Source organism: Dipodomys spectabilis, unplaced genomic scaffold (genome assembly GCF_019054845.1).
Source record: "Dipodomys spectabilis isolate Male_0828 unplaced genomic scaffold, ASM1905484v1 ptg000187l, whole genome shotgun sequence".
NCBI classification, from domain to species: Eukaryota; Metazoa; Chordata; class Mammalia; order Rodentia; family Heteromyidae; genus Dipodomys; species Dipodomys spectabilis.
This window is the reverse complement of record NW_024870864.1, coordinates 13,162,678-13,176,493: the sequence shown is the minus strand read 5'-3', so window position 1 is coordinate 13,176,493 and position 13,816 is coordinate 13,162,678. Positions and strand designations below refer to the sequence as shown.

Here is a 13,816-nt window from a genome sequence, read left to right as displayed (position 1 = left end):
GCATACTTTTATACTTACAGCTTTAACAGATGCAAATTGAACATTCCTAATTAAAAATTCAAACTTCAAAATACTCCTAAATCTGAAATTGAGTGGAGACATGACAAATGGAAAATTCTACATCTAACTTCATGCCAGGAGTCACAGTTCAAACTCAGTTAAAACAGTTCCCTTTAGGCTATGTTTTTAAGTAAATGATTATATATATAAATTTCATGTTTACACTTGGACCTTACCCCAAGATACCTCATTATGTTAATTAAACTATGACAAACTCCAAATATTCTAAAACCTGAACACTTCTGGTCTCAAATATTTCAAACAAGGGATGCTCAAACTGTGTAGTTAAAGACTAAAACTAGATGCCAATAAGATAAAGCAAAGATGAAGCAAGAAAGACATTCCAAACTGCTTTGCAGAGAACTTAAGGCGTTTTAGTCCCTCAGCTCTTGCGGCTCAGGTTTTCTCCCCTTTACCACCTCACTAGAATTCCCTCAAAATACATTTGTTTTCCTTTGCCTGTATTGGAATTTTAACTCAGGACTTGGAGCTTTCACTTGGCCTTTTCTCTCAAAATTAGGGCTCTACCACTTGAGCAACACTTCCACCTCTGGTTTTTGGTCATTATCTGGAGATATATATATTTGTAATATATAAATAGAATATATATTATATGTAATATTATAACATAATATATTTATCTCACAAACTTTTCTGCCTGATCTGGTTTCAAACTTCAATCCTCAGATCTCAGCCTCCTTAAGTAGCTAGGATTATAGGACTAAATCATCAGTACCTCTGTCAAAATATTTGAATAAAATTTCCCTGATTGGTTTTTTCTTTCACAATTCTACTGTGGCTCTGCTACAACTTTGCCAGGGAGACATATACTAAGTTGCCCCAATTTCAAGGTAAAGTTACCCCCCTTCCCTGTAACAAGTGGGAGTCTGTGCTACTTCTGGTGGCTAACCCATTCCCAAGCTCTGCCCTTCTCCTTGTTCTGAAAGATGTCCAAGCTTGCCAGTGTGCAGACAGAAGTACTTAACTACAGAGAAAAGGAGACAGAGCTAAAGTCAGATGCTAAAACAAAGCACAAGAGACTGTCCACTTCTCAAATACTTGGTCTCATGCAAAAGCATGTAGTGTCTAGGTTGGACCACAGCTATGCTAAAATATTCTTTATTGTCCTCTGAATAAATGATAATACTGGTGTAGCTTTAAGAAAAGCAAAAATTACCTTCAGTGAAGAAAGTCAAGGCAAGAGACTGAAATGGGCTCCTTAGTGAAAGACATACCCCTATCCCAGTGACTACAGGCCACTGCTACCTTTAGACTGATCTAAGAAGCATTTTTGTCAAGAGCCAGAGAGTACATCCTCTCAGCTTATGGGTCAAGGGTCTCTGTCTGTTACAACTGCCGACCCTCTGTAGAAGGATGTATACATGTACATGTGTCTCTGTCCCAGCTACCGCTGCTATCATTTGCCAAACCCATCTAAAGGTTTTATTTCTCATGCCCTTGCCACCAAATTTTGTTTTTCTTCTAACACAGGTAAGGGAACTCTAGCACCTTGTACTCTATCCACAACTTCTCTGTCAGACAACAGTACATCCCAGCAGGAAAGGAACAAGAAGGATTGGGTGTGGGGAAAGCTGGCATGATCCCATCCAGGTGATCATCATTAGTAGACACTGTTTTCTCCAAGATAAACTCAATCTTCTTGACACAAATGGTAAAGAGGTATGTAAAATTAGTACCTCTTCCCTTAGTTGTTGGAGGTGACAGTTAAAGATGGATTTAACTCAAGTTAAACTCAAGTTAAACCTTCAAGTTTAATTGTCCTCAGCCCAAAACAGAGGTAGAAATCCAGGAATGATAACACCTAGAGGCAGAATACAAAATGCCATCAAAGCTCATAGCTAAGAGGAATAGAAAAATGATTCCATATTAAACACTGGAAATATAAGTCATTGGAATAAAAACTTTTCTCAATTATATGCCAAATAAGATAATAGGTAAGGGCCTTTTCAAAAGGAAAATAGAACTTCCACACTGCTATGCTTCTTTGCAGTGTGGTTCAAAGTAGTATCTGACCACCATGATCCCATCATCATCATTTAATTTAAATTCCTTTAAATCTTTATGATTTAAAACTCTTCTAGCACACTGGGGACCACCGCCAGTTATTACCAGCTGGCCAAGTTCACCCTTAACTTTCAGAGATTTTGCCACCAGACATGACCTTGGTAGCCTAAAATCAACTGTGTGAATGCTGTCCCTTAGCTCTTTCATTCAAGGATGAGACTAAACCACTTGAGCCACAGCTCTACTTCTGGCTTTTTAGTGGTTAATTTGAAATGCCAACACAAAACAAAACAAATGTACCCCAGAATATCCCAATCATGAAACTGAAACCAGCCTTATTCTATCAGATATTTGGTACATTCTTTCATTTATATTTGGTCAAACCACAAATACTTGGTAATAGACTAGAGACATCATGAAAAACATATTGTCTTGGAAAACAAAGCAATTACTGGGATGTTTCCTTCTTACATTTATCTGCCAACAGTGCCCAGCACTGTATTATATGTTATTCACCGTGCAATAAGGGAATTCCCAAGCTTAAGGTATTAGTTCTTAAGGAGGCCCTGACTGCCCTTTTATGACCCTTAAACATTCACTTAAAATTTCCTTTTTCCCAACACTATACTCATGTCTCACTAGATAAGCAACCAAAGATAATACCCTACAGTCATCACATTATAAACCTAAAACAATAACCATACTGCTGAAAGGCAGCTGGTGCACAAGTTCTTAGTGTGTGTGTGTGTGTGTGTGTGTGTGTGTGTGTGTGTGTGTGTGTGTGTGTTTCTGTCTGTCTGTGTCTGTCTGTGTACTGGGGCTTGAATTTAGAAGCTCATGCTCTCATTTAGCTTTTCTGTGCAAGACTGGTGCTCTACCACTTGAGCCACATCTCCACTTCTAGCTTTTTACTGGTTAACTGGAAAAAAAGAGTTTCTCAGATTTATTTGCCTGAGCTGACTTTGACTCTAGATCCTAGGGATTATAGGTGTGAGCCACCATGCTAGGGTTAAAAATGTAAGGTTTTTGCCATGTAAAGGAAGAGTTTGGGGGGATTTTTCATTTTTTGTCTTGTTTTGTTTTGTTTTTTGTCTTGTTTTTCTGGTCATCTGCAGTCTCTGACACTTGGTGTACACATGTAAAAGGATCCGGTCATTCTATTCCCATCAAAGGACCAAGGGAGTGATAAGAGAGTGGAACAAGAGTCCTTGACTCTGTGAGTCAGAACCATTTCTTACACTGGTTCATTTACACAGGACCTGGCAGGAATTTTAACAGCCCCGATGAGATGTTCTGTACACTTCTCCTGAGACTTCCTAAGGAGTCATGCATGCCTCACCACCCACACCCAAAGCAAGCTCCTGGCACTGGCCTTGGGTCTTTTCAGAGTCAATTTAAAAAGTATTTATAGACAAAAACAAGCAGGTGTCTTACCTCAGCTCCTATTTCTGTGGGCCAGAAAAATGCCTGAATCAGAACCCACTATCACTCACTCTGTACGGAAAGCATGCGCAAGGAGTAGGCTGAAGAGGGGACAGTTGTTACAGACACTGGTACAAACTGAGTACCTATGATGCATACTATATGCAATACCCAGCCTCCATTACCAGAGACATCACCCAGTGTTTGACAGGCAATACAGCCCTCCTCTCCAGGGGGCATCTTGTTTCCACAGAAGGTAAATGAGGCTCTGGGGACTATACCTCACCTAGGAGGGCACACAATAGGTAGGAATGGGAGTTGGCCTTTATAAGCCTTAGTGGCTCTACTTCATCCTTGTACTGACTCGGACGAAATCCTAAACAGAATTAAACTCAATCCTATACACCATGGTCAAACTCAGAAAAGGAGCTCCTCACCTCTCAAATGTCCCCAGAATTCAGCTCCTCTATGACCACAAGAACCTGTACTGTCAGTATAATTTCATGCACAGAGGCCTAGAAGAACAACAGAATCCTCATGTAGCTTCTACTTTAAGTGAACAGTCAATAGTTTAGAGCTCACAAGCAACCAAGACCTTCCATCTTTTCTAAGTTCATACCCAAGCCAGAGCTCAGTCCTCCCAGCTCCTGGGTCTCCAGGCCTTACCTAAACTCCTCTCAACAATGCCATTGGGTTATAGCTCTTTTCACCTCTCAGTAGCTAGCAATGCTACAAGTAAGACTTTACAGTCCTGATGCCTCCACTTCGCCAGCTGTTGACATGACTCTGCCTCTCCTAGCTCAGCTGACAGCCTTCAGACCTGTTTTTCAGAGTTGGAACGCAGGACCCCATGGCTAGGTTTGAACCTATTTCCACAGTATTTGAGGTCTAGGATCCAAAGAGTATTTTTTCTCATGGGGAAAGGGTACACTCAAATATGCTTACTTTATATAGAGTTATTGCAAAGATTAAATTTGATAAAACTCAAAAAGCATGAAGAGTTCAGCCCACAGACATTTGACACAGGTTCTCCCCATGAGAGAAGCTTCAGCCTCATCCTCACCACACTGAATGTCCCATCCCATTGACTGTCCTATCCCAGCACCTGTTCTTTCCTCAGGGCACAGGGCTATGTCCATCAACCTGCTCCTGCATGTCCATTTCTAACTTTAGTTCTTCCCTTTTCTCTGCCAGCTAGTTACTATTCCTTATCTAGCAAGTGTAGGCTATCCTCCAAGAAAACCTCCTGGCCTGTCTCTGGGCAGTGACTTCATGCTTTTCTATAACTATGGTCACCTTCCTTGGCAGCTACCAACTGGTCTGGCTGTTCAGCCTGCAAGACCGTTGATTCTCAGAAGGCAGAGAAGTTATTTCTAAGGGACACTTTGTCTAGGCATGTCCTGGCACACATCTACACCGTGGATTCATAAATCAATTGATAATGCCATAAAGAATAACTGTATCTCGGCAGGCTACAGATTGAGTAGAACTCCTAAGTTAAAAAGAAAACCTAGGGAGACTGGAAGAAGATGGTGGAGGAGAAGCTGGGGGCTAAACAAACTCTTTCATAGAAACCAGTTTTAGTGTTCCACTGAACAGTGCTAGGCTAGAGAATCACACCAAGTGTGCCATCACAGTACAGAGAGTTTGGCCAGAGAAGGAAAATCCAGGCAAGGAGACAGACTTGAGCACTTCCTGGTAGCCGCAGCTGCGGCAGTGGCTGTGGCTGCAATACCAACAGAGAAAGTCGGGAACAAATGCCAGATGAGGCATGAGATTCTACTAACTACCAGCAAAAACTAACAAGGAGCTGATTGCAGACCAGGGACGGCCCAGGAGCCAAGTGTCTGGTGTGAGTAGAACCCTGACATACTCCATCTCACTGAGCCATGGTGGGAAGGCAGCTCCTCCACCACCACTGGAAAAGATCCCCATCTTTGATACTGACAAAGGCCAGGCCAAGCAGCTAACTCCAACCCAGGCCTTGGAAGAAAATATTTGGAGCCATTAGCATGTCATGGGAACCTCACCTGACCTGCCAAGCTCAGCTCCACCCAGGGGAAAGTCACCCCGCCCAGGCAGAGGAAGCCCTGCCACCGAAGGAGTGACTTTCTTCACCCGGTAAACAGAGCCAGAGGCTGCCCCTCTCCACCTCACCTAGACAAACAATTGAAACTCAGTAAACATAAACCATGAGAAAGGCTCCAGGCTGGGCTCTGTGAGTGTCTCAGGAGCTAGCCCATCAGGGAAAAGCTACTGATTGCTGATAGGCCTCAACCCTACCCAGAACCTAGCCTCATCACAGAAACTCCAAGCTAGAGGAGACAGCCATCTTCCTCTTTTGTGATACTCAAAACAGATCGCCCTCACACTGAACTAGCCTGGAAGGAGGATAACAAAGTCCTGGATAAGGCAGAGCTGTCTGCCTGCTCAAACTAACCAACTTAAGAAACCAATCAAGCCACAGGAAAACCAAACACCACAAGCAGACCAGAGACTCCACCAAGAGATTGGTAATGGACACAGGGGAGATACAAGATCTCCCCCCCCCCCATCCCACCAAAAAAAAAAATCAAAAACTCTTTTTTTTTCTACCTATTTTTAATTATTTTTTTAAATCGTTTTCTATTTTTTCTTTATTTCTTTAATAATTTTTATTTTGGGAGTGTATGTGTGTGTGTGTGTGTGTGCTTTTTAAAAAAAATCTCTTTTGACCTTTTGGTCCTTTTTTTTGTTTTCCTTTTTTTTTCTTTTCTCTTTCTTTTTTGCATGACTTAATTGCTGTTCTGCTCATCCCCAGATATAGACCCATAGTTGATTATTAAACTTTATCCTTCATTGTATACATACTTAATCCAGAAATTTATTACTCAATTCACAACCTCTTAGGCTTAACTTCTTTAATAGTAGTATTATTTCTTTATACCTATATAACTTTCAAGTTTTCCAATTTTAAGAAATTTTTTATTTTTCCTTTTTATCTTTCCCCTCCTCTCATCCTATCCTTTTCTTCTCTCAATATAATTTCTTTATACTTACATAATTTTAGTGTTGCATTTTTTAAATTAAATTTGTTTTTCCATTTTTTTCTTGTTTTTTTTTTTATCTCTTTCCTATCATTCTGTCCTATCCATTTCGCTCTCTGAGATTAGGACTTGGTTAAATTCACTCTCTTTTACCTCTCCACATCCCTCTAATCCTATTTTACCCCACAATTCTCTCTAAACCTAATAATTTCTGGTTTTCTGAATCCCTCTTTGATGGTCTTAGCCCAATAGTCCATAGTTGTTTGGTGTTGAATAGACTGTATCTGTTGAACTAGATTGTATCTGCACGAATTTTGACTGTGCAACTACAGGATTCTGGTTGATGCTTGCCTTAATTTAGTGTTATAGCACAAAATTGGTGTTACTTTCAAACTAAATGGGCAGAAAAATCCAGAGAAACACAAGAAAAATGACAAGTCCCGATATCTCAGTTCCCACTCAGGATAATCAGGTGACAGAACAGTTAATGAATAATCCAGAGGAGAGATCCCAAAATGCTCTACAAATACTACTGGTAAACATGGTGAATGAAAAGATTGAAAACCTGAAAAGGACTCAGTGTGAGCATGATAGGGAGCGAGACGAGGCAAACCAAAGATTAATACAGAAACTTCACGAGCATGGTGAGGCTAACCAAAAATTACTACAGGTATCTCGTGAGTTTGAGGAAGATATTCAAAATTTATTATAGGAATTGCGTGAGCAGGTTGAGAACAGTCAAAGAGAAAGACAGGAATTCCGTGAGCAGGCTGAGATCAAAGAGAAACAGGAATTCCGTGAGCAGGCTGAGAACAGTCAAAGAGAAAGACAGGAATTCTGTGAACAGGATGAGAACAGTCAAAGGGAAATACAGGAATTGCATAAGCATGAGGAAGCTAATCAAACAGTAATACAGGAATTGCGTGAGCGGGATGAGAATGGACAAAGATCAATACAGGCATTCATAAATCCATAAATAGACAGCAAAGAAATCGAGGGAGACCACAAAGGGAATGCTGAATGGAGCCCATCAGAAGGAAAGGGAGTCCAAGGAAACCATAACCAATCAATGAAGTGATTTGAGAATAAACACTGAACACCAAATTAAGGAAGAAGTAAAGAAATTCATACAATACCTAAAACAAAGCTCTAACAAACAATTCGAAGCCATCATATAATCAAGAACTCTAATAACAACAAAAGCTGGAGGGGATGTGGACAGAAGGGAACCTTACTGCATTGTTGGTAGGACTGTAAACTTGTTCAATCACTTTGGAAAGTAGTATGGAGGTTCCTCAAAAGACTCCACATAGAGTTCCCCAATGACCCAGCAATCCCACTTTTGGGCATTTACCCAAATGATCACAAACAAGACCATATCAAAGCTACCAGCACAACTATGTTTATTGCAGCATTATTTACTATAGCTAAGATATGGAACCAACCCAGATGCTCCTCAGTAGATGAATGGATCAAGAAAATGTGATATATATACACAATGGAATTCTATGCCTCCATCAGAAAGAATGACATTGCCCCATTTGTTAGGAAATGGAAAGACTTGGAAAAAATTATATTAAAGTGAAATAAGCCAGGCCCAAAGAAACTCAGGTCCCATGGTTTCCCTTATTTGCAATAACTAGTATATGTCTGAGACAAGCAAAAACGGTCAGATAAGTTGATATTAGGTGAAATGAACCCCAAGATAAGCATTCAAATGTTTTTTTTTCTTTCTTGAGATTGTTTCTAACATATTTATAAGATGATTTCTTTGTTGCTTTCTATGTTCCTCCCCCATGGTATAACCCCTGTTTTCACTGTATTTGATGTTGGTATAATTTGTGGAGGGGAAGGAAAAAGAAAAAGTGTTTAAATAGGGATACAGGTGGACCCACTGCAACAATGAGAAGTAAAAGACGTTATGTTGAAAAACAAACTTTACAACTTTGGCCGGGGAGGAGGGAGGAGGGATTGTAAAGGCTGGGAAGGGAAAACAAAGGAGGAGACAACAATGCTTGTTAAGAAATGTACTCATTACCTTGCCCATGTAATTGTAACTTCTCTGTATAGTATTTTCACAATAAAAAAATGGAAAAAAGAAAAGAATTTGAAGCCATCAAAGCCGACCAATTAGAAGGAAAGAAAATAAAAAACAATGTAGAAAGTCTTGACAGTAGGTTAGAACGTGCAGAAGATTGAATCTCACGGAATGAAGACAGCCTAGATATTATAGAGAAAGAACATACAACTATCCAAGACAAATCCAAGAAATATGACAGATCTATTCAACATTTGGAAGATACCATCAGAAGGTCTAATCTGAGGATAATGGGTATAGAGACAGAAGGTCTAGGAAATTTGTTTAACAGGATCCTAACAGAGAACTTCCCAAACATGCAAAAAGATAGGCCTGTCCAGATACAAGAAGATTTTAGAACCCCAAATAGAACAGACCAGAACAGGACATCCCACCATCACATTATACTCTAGAGGATCAATTCAGACCAAGGAAAGGATCCTTAAAACTGTCAAGGAGAAAAGATCAATCACCTATAAAGGGAAACCAATTAGAATCACCTCAGATTTCTCAGCAGTGACAAAGCAAGAAGAGCCTGGAATGATGTATGCCATGCCCTAAAGACAAACAACTATCAACCAAGAATACTATACCCAGCTAAACTCTCCTTCATAACCCAAGGTCAAATAAAATCTTCCATAGCAAAGAAAAACTGAAACAATATATCTCCACCAAACCAGCCCTACAAAAGATACTTAAAGATGTCCTACACATAGAAAAACAACAAAACCACAAAAAAGGCCAAGAAACTGCACCCAAACTGAGAATCCAAAAAACCATAGGAAGAACCTAGCTGTCGCAGCCCTTAATAAGGTGGGTAACACGCAGGAACTACCAAACACCTCTCAGTCCTAACTCTCAACATTAATGGACTTGACTCTCTAATTAAGTGACATAGACTGTCTAGTTGGATTAAAAGGCAAGATCTTTCTATCTGCTGCATTCAAGAGTTACACCTTGCCCTTAAAAACAAACATATTTTGAAAGTGAAAGGCTGGAATAAAATCAACCAAGCATACAGGTGGACTCATTGCAAAAATGAGATGTACGAGACATTATGTCGAAAAAAGAGCTTTACATAGCAATCAAACTAGCTGGCACAAGAACAGACCTCAGGAACAATGGAATAGAATTCAAAACCCAGAAATAACCCACAAACCTATAGCCATCTAATCTTCGATAAGGGAGCTAAAAAAATAGAATGGAAGACAGCCTCTTCAGTAAATGGTGCTGGAAAAATTGGTTAATCACCTGTGGAAAACTAAAGCTAGATCCTTATATATCACCCTGCACCAGAATCAACTCCAAATGGATCAAAGACCTCAGAGTCAAAGCAGATACTCTGAAAACATTACCGGATGGTATAGGAGAAACCCTAGGTCTCCTTGGCACAAGCTGAAATTTTCTTAAAAGAGACCCAGAAACACAACAAATCGAAGAAAGTTTGGACAAATGAGATTGCATGAAATTGCAGAGTTTTTGCATGGCAAAGGACATAGCTAGCAAGATCAATAAAAAGCCCATGAATTGGGAGAAGATCTTCACTAGTCATACAACAAGGGGCTCATATCTAAAACATACCTAGAACTCAAAAAATTAAATCCCCCAACAACAAATCCTCAAAGAAACAACTGCCTAATAAATAAATGGGCTAAAGACTTAAAGAGAAACTTCTCTGAAGAGGAAAGAAGGATGGCCAATAGACACATGAAGAAATGCTCAACTTTCCTAGCCATAAAAGAAATGCAAATCAAGACAACATTGAGATACCTCACCCAATTAGAATGGCTATAATCAAGAACTCTAATAACAACAGATGTTGGAGGGGATGTGGACAGAAGGGAATCTTACTGCATTTTTGGTAGAACTGTAAACTTGTTCAGCCACTTTGGAAAGTAGTATGGAGGTTCCTCAAAAGACTCCACATAGAACTCCCCTATGACACAGCAATCCCACTTTTGGACATTTACCCAAATGTTCACAAACAAGACCATATCAAAGCTACCAGCACAACTATGTTGATTGCAGCATTACTTACCATAGCTAAGATATGGAACCAATCCAGATGCCCCTCAATAGATGAATGGATCAAGAAAATGTGGTATATATACACAATGGAATTCTATGCCTCCATCATAAAGAATGACATTGCCCCATTTGTTAGGAAATGGAAAGACTTGGGAAAAAATTATATTAAGTGAAGTAAGCCAAGCCCAAAGAAATATAGGTCTCATGGTTTCCCTTATTTGCAATAACTAGTATATGTCTGAGACAAGCAGAAAAGGATAGATAAGATAATGTTAAGTGAAATGAACCCCAAGATAAGGACATAAGTGGTTTTTTTCTTTCTTGCTATTGCTTCTAACGTATTTATAAGGTACCACGTGATTTTTTTTGTTGATTTGTATGTCCCTCCCTCACTGTATTTGATGTTGGTATAATTTGTGGAGAGGAAGGGAAAAAATTGTTTAAATGGGGATACAGGTTGACCCATTGCAACAATGAGATATACAAGATGCTATGTCAAAAAATCAACTTTACAATTTAGGTGGGGGTGCAGTTGTGGAGATGGGAGGGAAGGGATGGAAGGGGAAATACTAAGGAGGAAGCAGCAATGCTTGATAAGAAATGTACTCATTACCTTGTTCATGTAAATGTAACCTCTGTGTACAATATTTTCACAATAAAATAAAAACTTACTTAAAAAAAGAAAACCTAGGCAGGTGCCAGTGGCTCACACCTATAATCCTAGGTACTCAGAAGGCTGAGATTATGAGGATTACAGTTCAAAGTCAGCCCAGGTAAGAAAGTTTGTGAGACCCTCATGTCCAATTCACCACCAAAAAGCCAGAAGTAGAGCTGTGACTCAAGTGGTAGAGCACCAGCCTTGAGTGAAAAAGCTAAGGGATAGTGCCCAGACCCTGAGTTCTGGCCCTAGACAGAAGAAGAAAAGGAGAAGGAGGAGGAGTAAGACACAGGTAAAACAAGTTGACTCTTCATCTGTTAAGTATGCAGCAGTAAATAAAAGATGCATTTGACATGTCATGTGTTGCAGCCCTCATGATTCCAACAACCCTTATGCATTTATATACTCCTAATCCCCAGGCCAGGAAGGACAAGCACACATCACCTCATGATAAGAAACTGAGGTCAGGAGTGGTCCTGAGGGGAGACACAGACGAGTTCTGTGCCTGGCTGGGTCTTATGTTCCCATTCAGAATGGCAGGTGACAGAGCTCCAAGATGAGTAAGTCAAAGCAGAGCCTAGGCCACCTGGCTCAAGCTCAGCTGTGCCTCAAATAGCCAAGGCACAGACAGTTTGCTGTAAAGACGAACAAAGCTTTTATGTGCAAAATTGTTGGAATAGAGCTGAACCAGGCAAGTATTCAGTAATGTTAGGCTTCTGTTACTAGAAAAGACAGCTTCGAAGAGAGCCAGGCCAAAGCAGGGGCCCCAGGACCCCATATAAAAGTCCTTAGCCAATAACATAATCCCCTTGGATAGGGTTACAACTCTCTGGGAAATCAAGTTGAGGAGATCTCATTTCATGAGAACCTATGGGGTGCCAGGAGCATAATATGCCACCAGTGCTTACCTAAAAGCCCTGTCTGCCCCCAACCCCTCACCCCCACCCCCTCCACCAAGAGTCCTTACCAGGGTCCAAAAGCACAGATCTTTCAAAGTAGAAATGAGCTAAAGTCTATGTAACCCATGTGTGATTTCAGGGAGAATAAAATTTTATTAACCTTTACATGATATTCTTCAAATAAGAAATAGTATGAAAAGAAAACATTAAATTGCCACCATTAGCCAGGAAGAATAAATCACGTGTCTCTATGAAGACCTGGCTCTACCTTCCCAGGTAGATGGCTTTCTACAACTGCCCTTCACATCATTTTGTTAATTTAAAAATCTTACCCTTAGAGGTTCCTTTCCCCTGAAACATTTAAAGATCAGGATCCAGGTAAGATTATCATCTGGGAAAGCCCAACAGAGGAAAATGGAGATGACTGGAAAAATGAAGCAGGAATAAAAACCTGACCTTGTATGGGAAGAGTACCTGAGCCAGCCCCAGCCCTCCAATCCATCCTTCCACAATTTCATCTCACTCCAAAGTACCAAAATGAGTTCAACCTACTAAGGTGTACTACAAATCAGAGAACAAAGCAGTTGGGAGGACAGCCAGCACGACTGTTGAATAACAACAGTTAAGGCAGACATAGGCCCTGGGCTTCTAGACATATGGGTGATTTCCTGCAAACGCAAACCATCCCCTCAGAGGGTTCCTGGGCATTGCCAGATCATAGTAGAGCTCCTTAATGGACCTTCATAATGACCTTAACTTGCTGCATAAGTCCATTTTTGTTACTGTAAGAAGATAAGTAAAGCTAGATATTTATAAAGAAAAGAGATTTATTTTGGTTTGTGTTTCTGATCCTAAGTCAAGGGATACATCTAGCTAAGACTAGACAAGGAGATATGCACTATTGTCTTTCTCTGTGCTTCTGGCCATGATGCAGGGCCAAGTCTAACTTAGCTCTGTATCACCCCACTGATAAAGAATGCAAACCAGCTGAGGGGCCGTGAAGGCCAGGCCCCTCAAGAAGAGCATGTGTTCCCATCCCAGAAGCTTGCTCACCAGGACCTCTGTTCCTCAATACTGGAAGACAGAAGGAGCAGGGCTGCCACCTCCCTTGCACTTTCCCTAAAGCCACTTCCAGTCTACATTACCTCCCCTATGCTGGGATAGTGGGAATCATAAGGGGTGCCTTCCTTTTGCCCCTCCCTTTCTCAACTTGTGCCACTTAACTAAGTACAAAAGGCACCAGGTGGGCCCTAAGTTCAACTAATCCCATGAGCCAAGTAACTCTCAGAATGATATTTTGACCAAATAAAAACTCTGGAAAACAGATTTAAACCCATGAGATCTATGTAACAACCACAGCATACTGATCTCACAGTGTATTAGCACAGTGGGTCAGGTCTCAGGCAGGGGCCTAACAGTTACTGACCAGGCCTATGACACTGCACATGTGTGGTAATCCTAGATAGTCACACTGTCAAATTCTTTAGTTTGAACCTGCACTTCATTTTACACCAGGTCCTGCCAACGATGCAGTAGGTCCAACTGCTTGATGTCCCAAAGAACTAGGAGGCAGGTAAATGGGCATTAAAAAAGCAGGTCTGCAGATAGACAGAATGTAACT

At 40.6% G+C, this 13,816-nt stretch overlaps 1 protein-coding gene across 1 annotated transcript in view; it reads right to left on the bottom strand.

The window, feature by feature from the left end:
- Window positions 1-13,816, bottom strand: part of Sh3rf3 (SH3 domain containing ring finger 3) — a 376,261-nt gene that overhangs the window by 332,213 nt on the left and 30,232 nt on the right. The gene's annotated exons all lie outside the window — the stretch shown is intronic.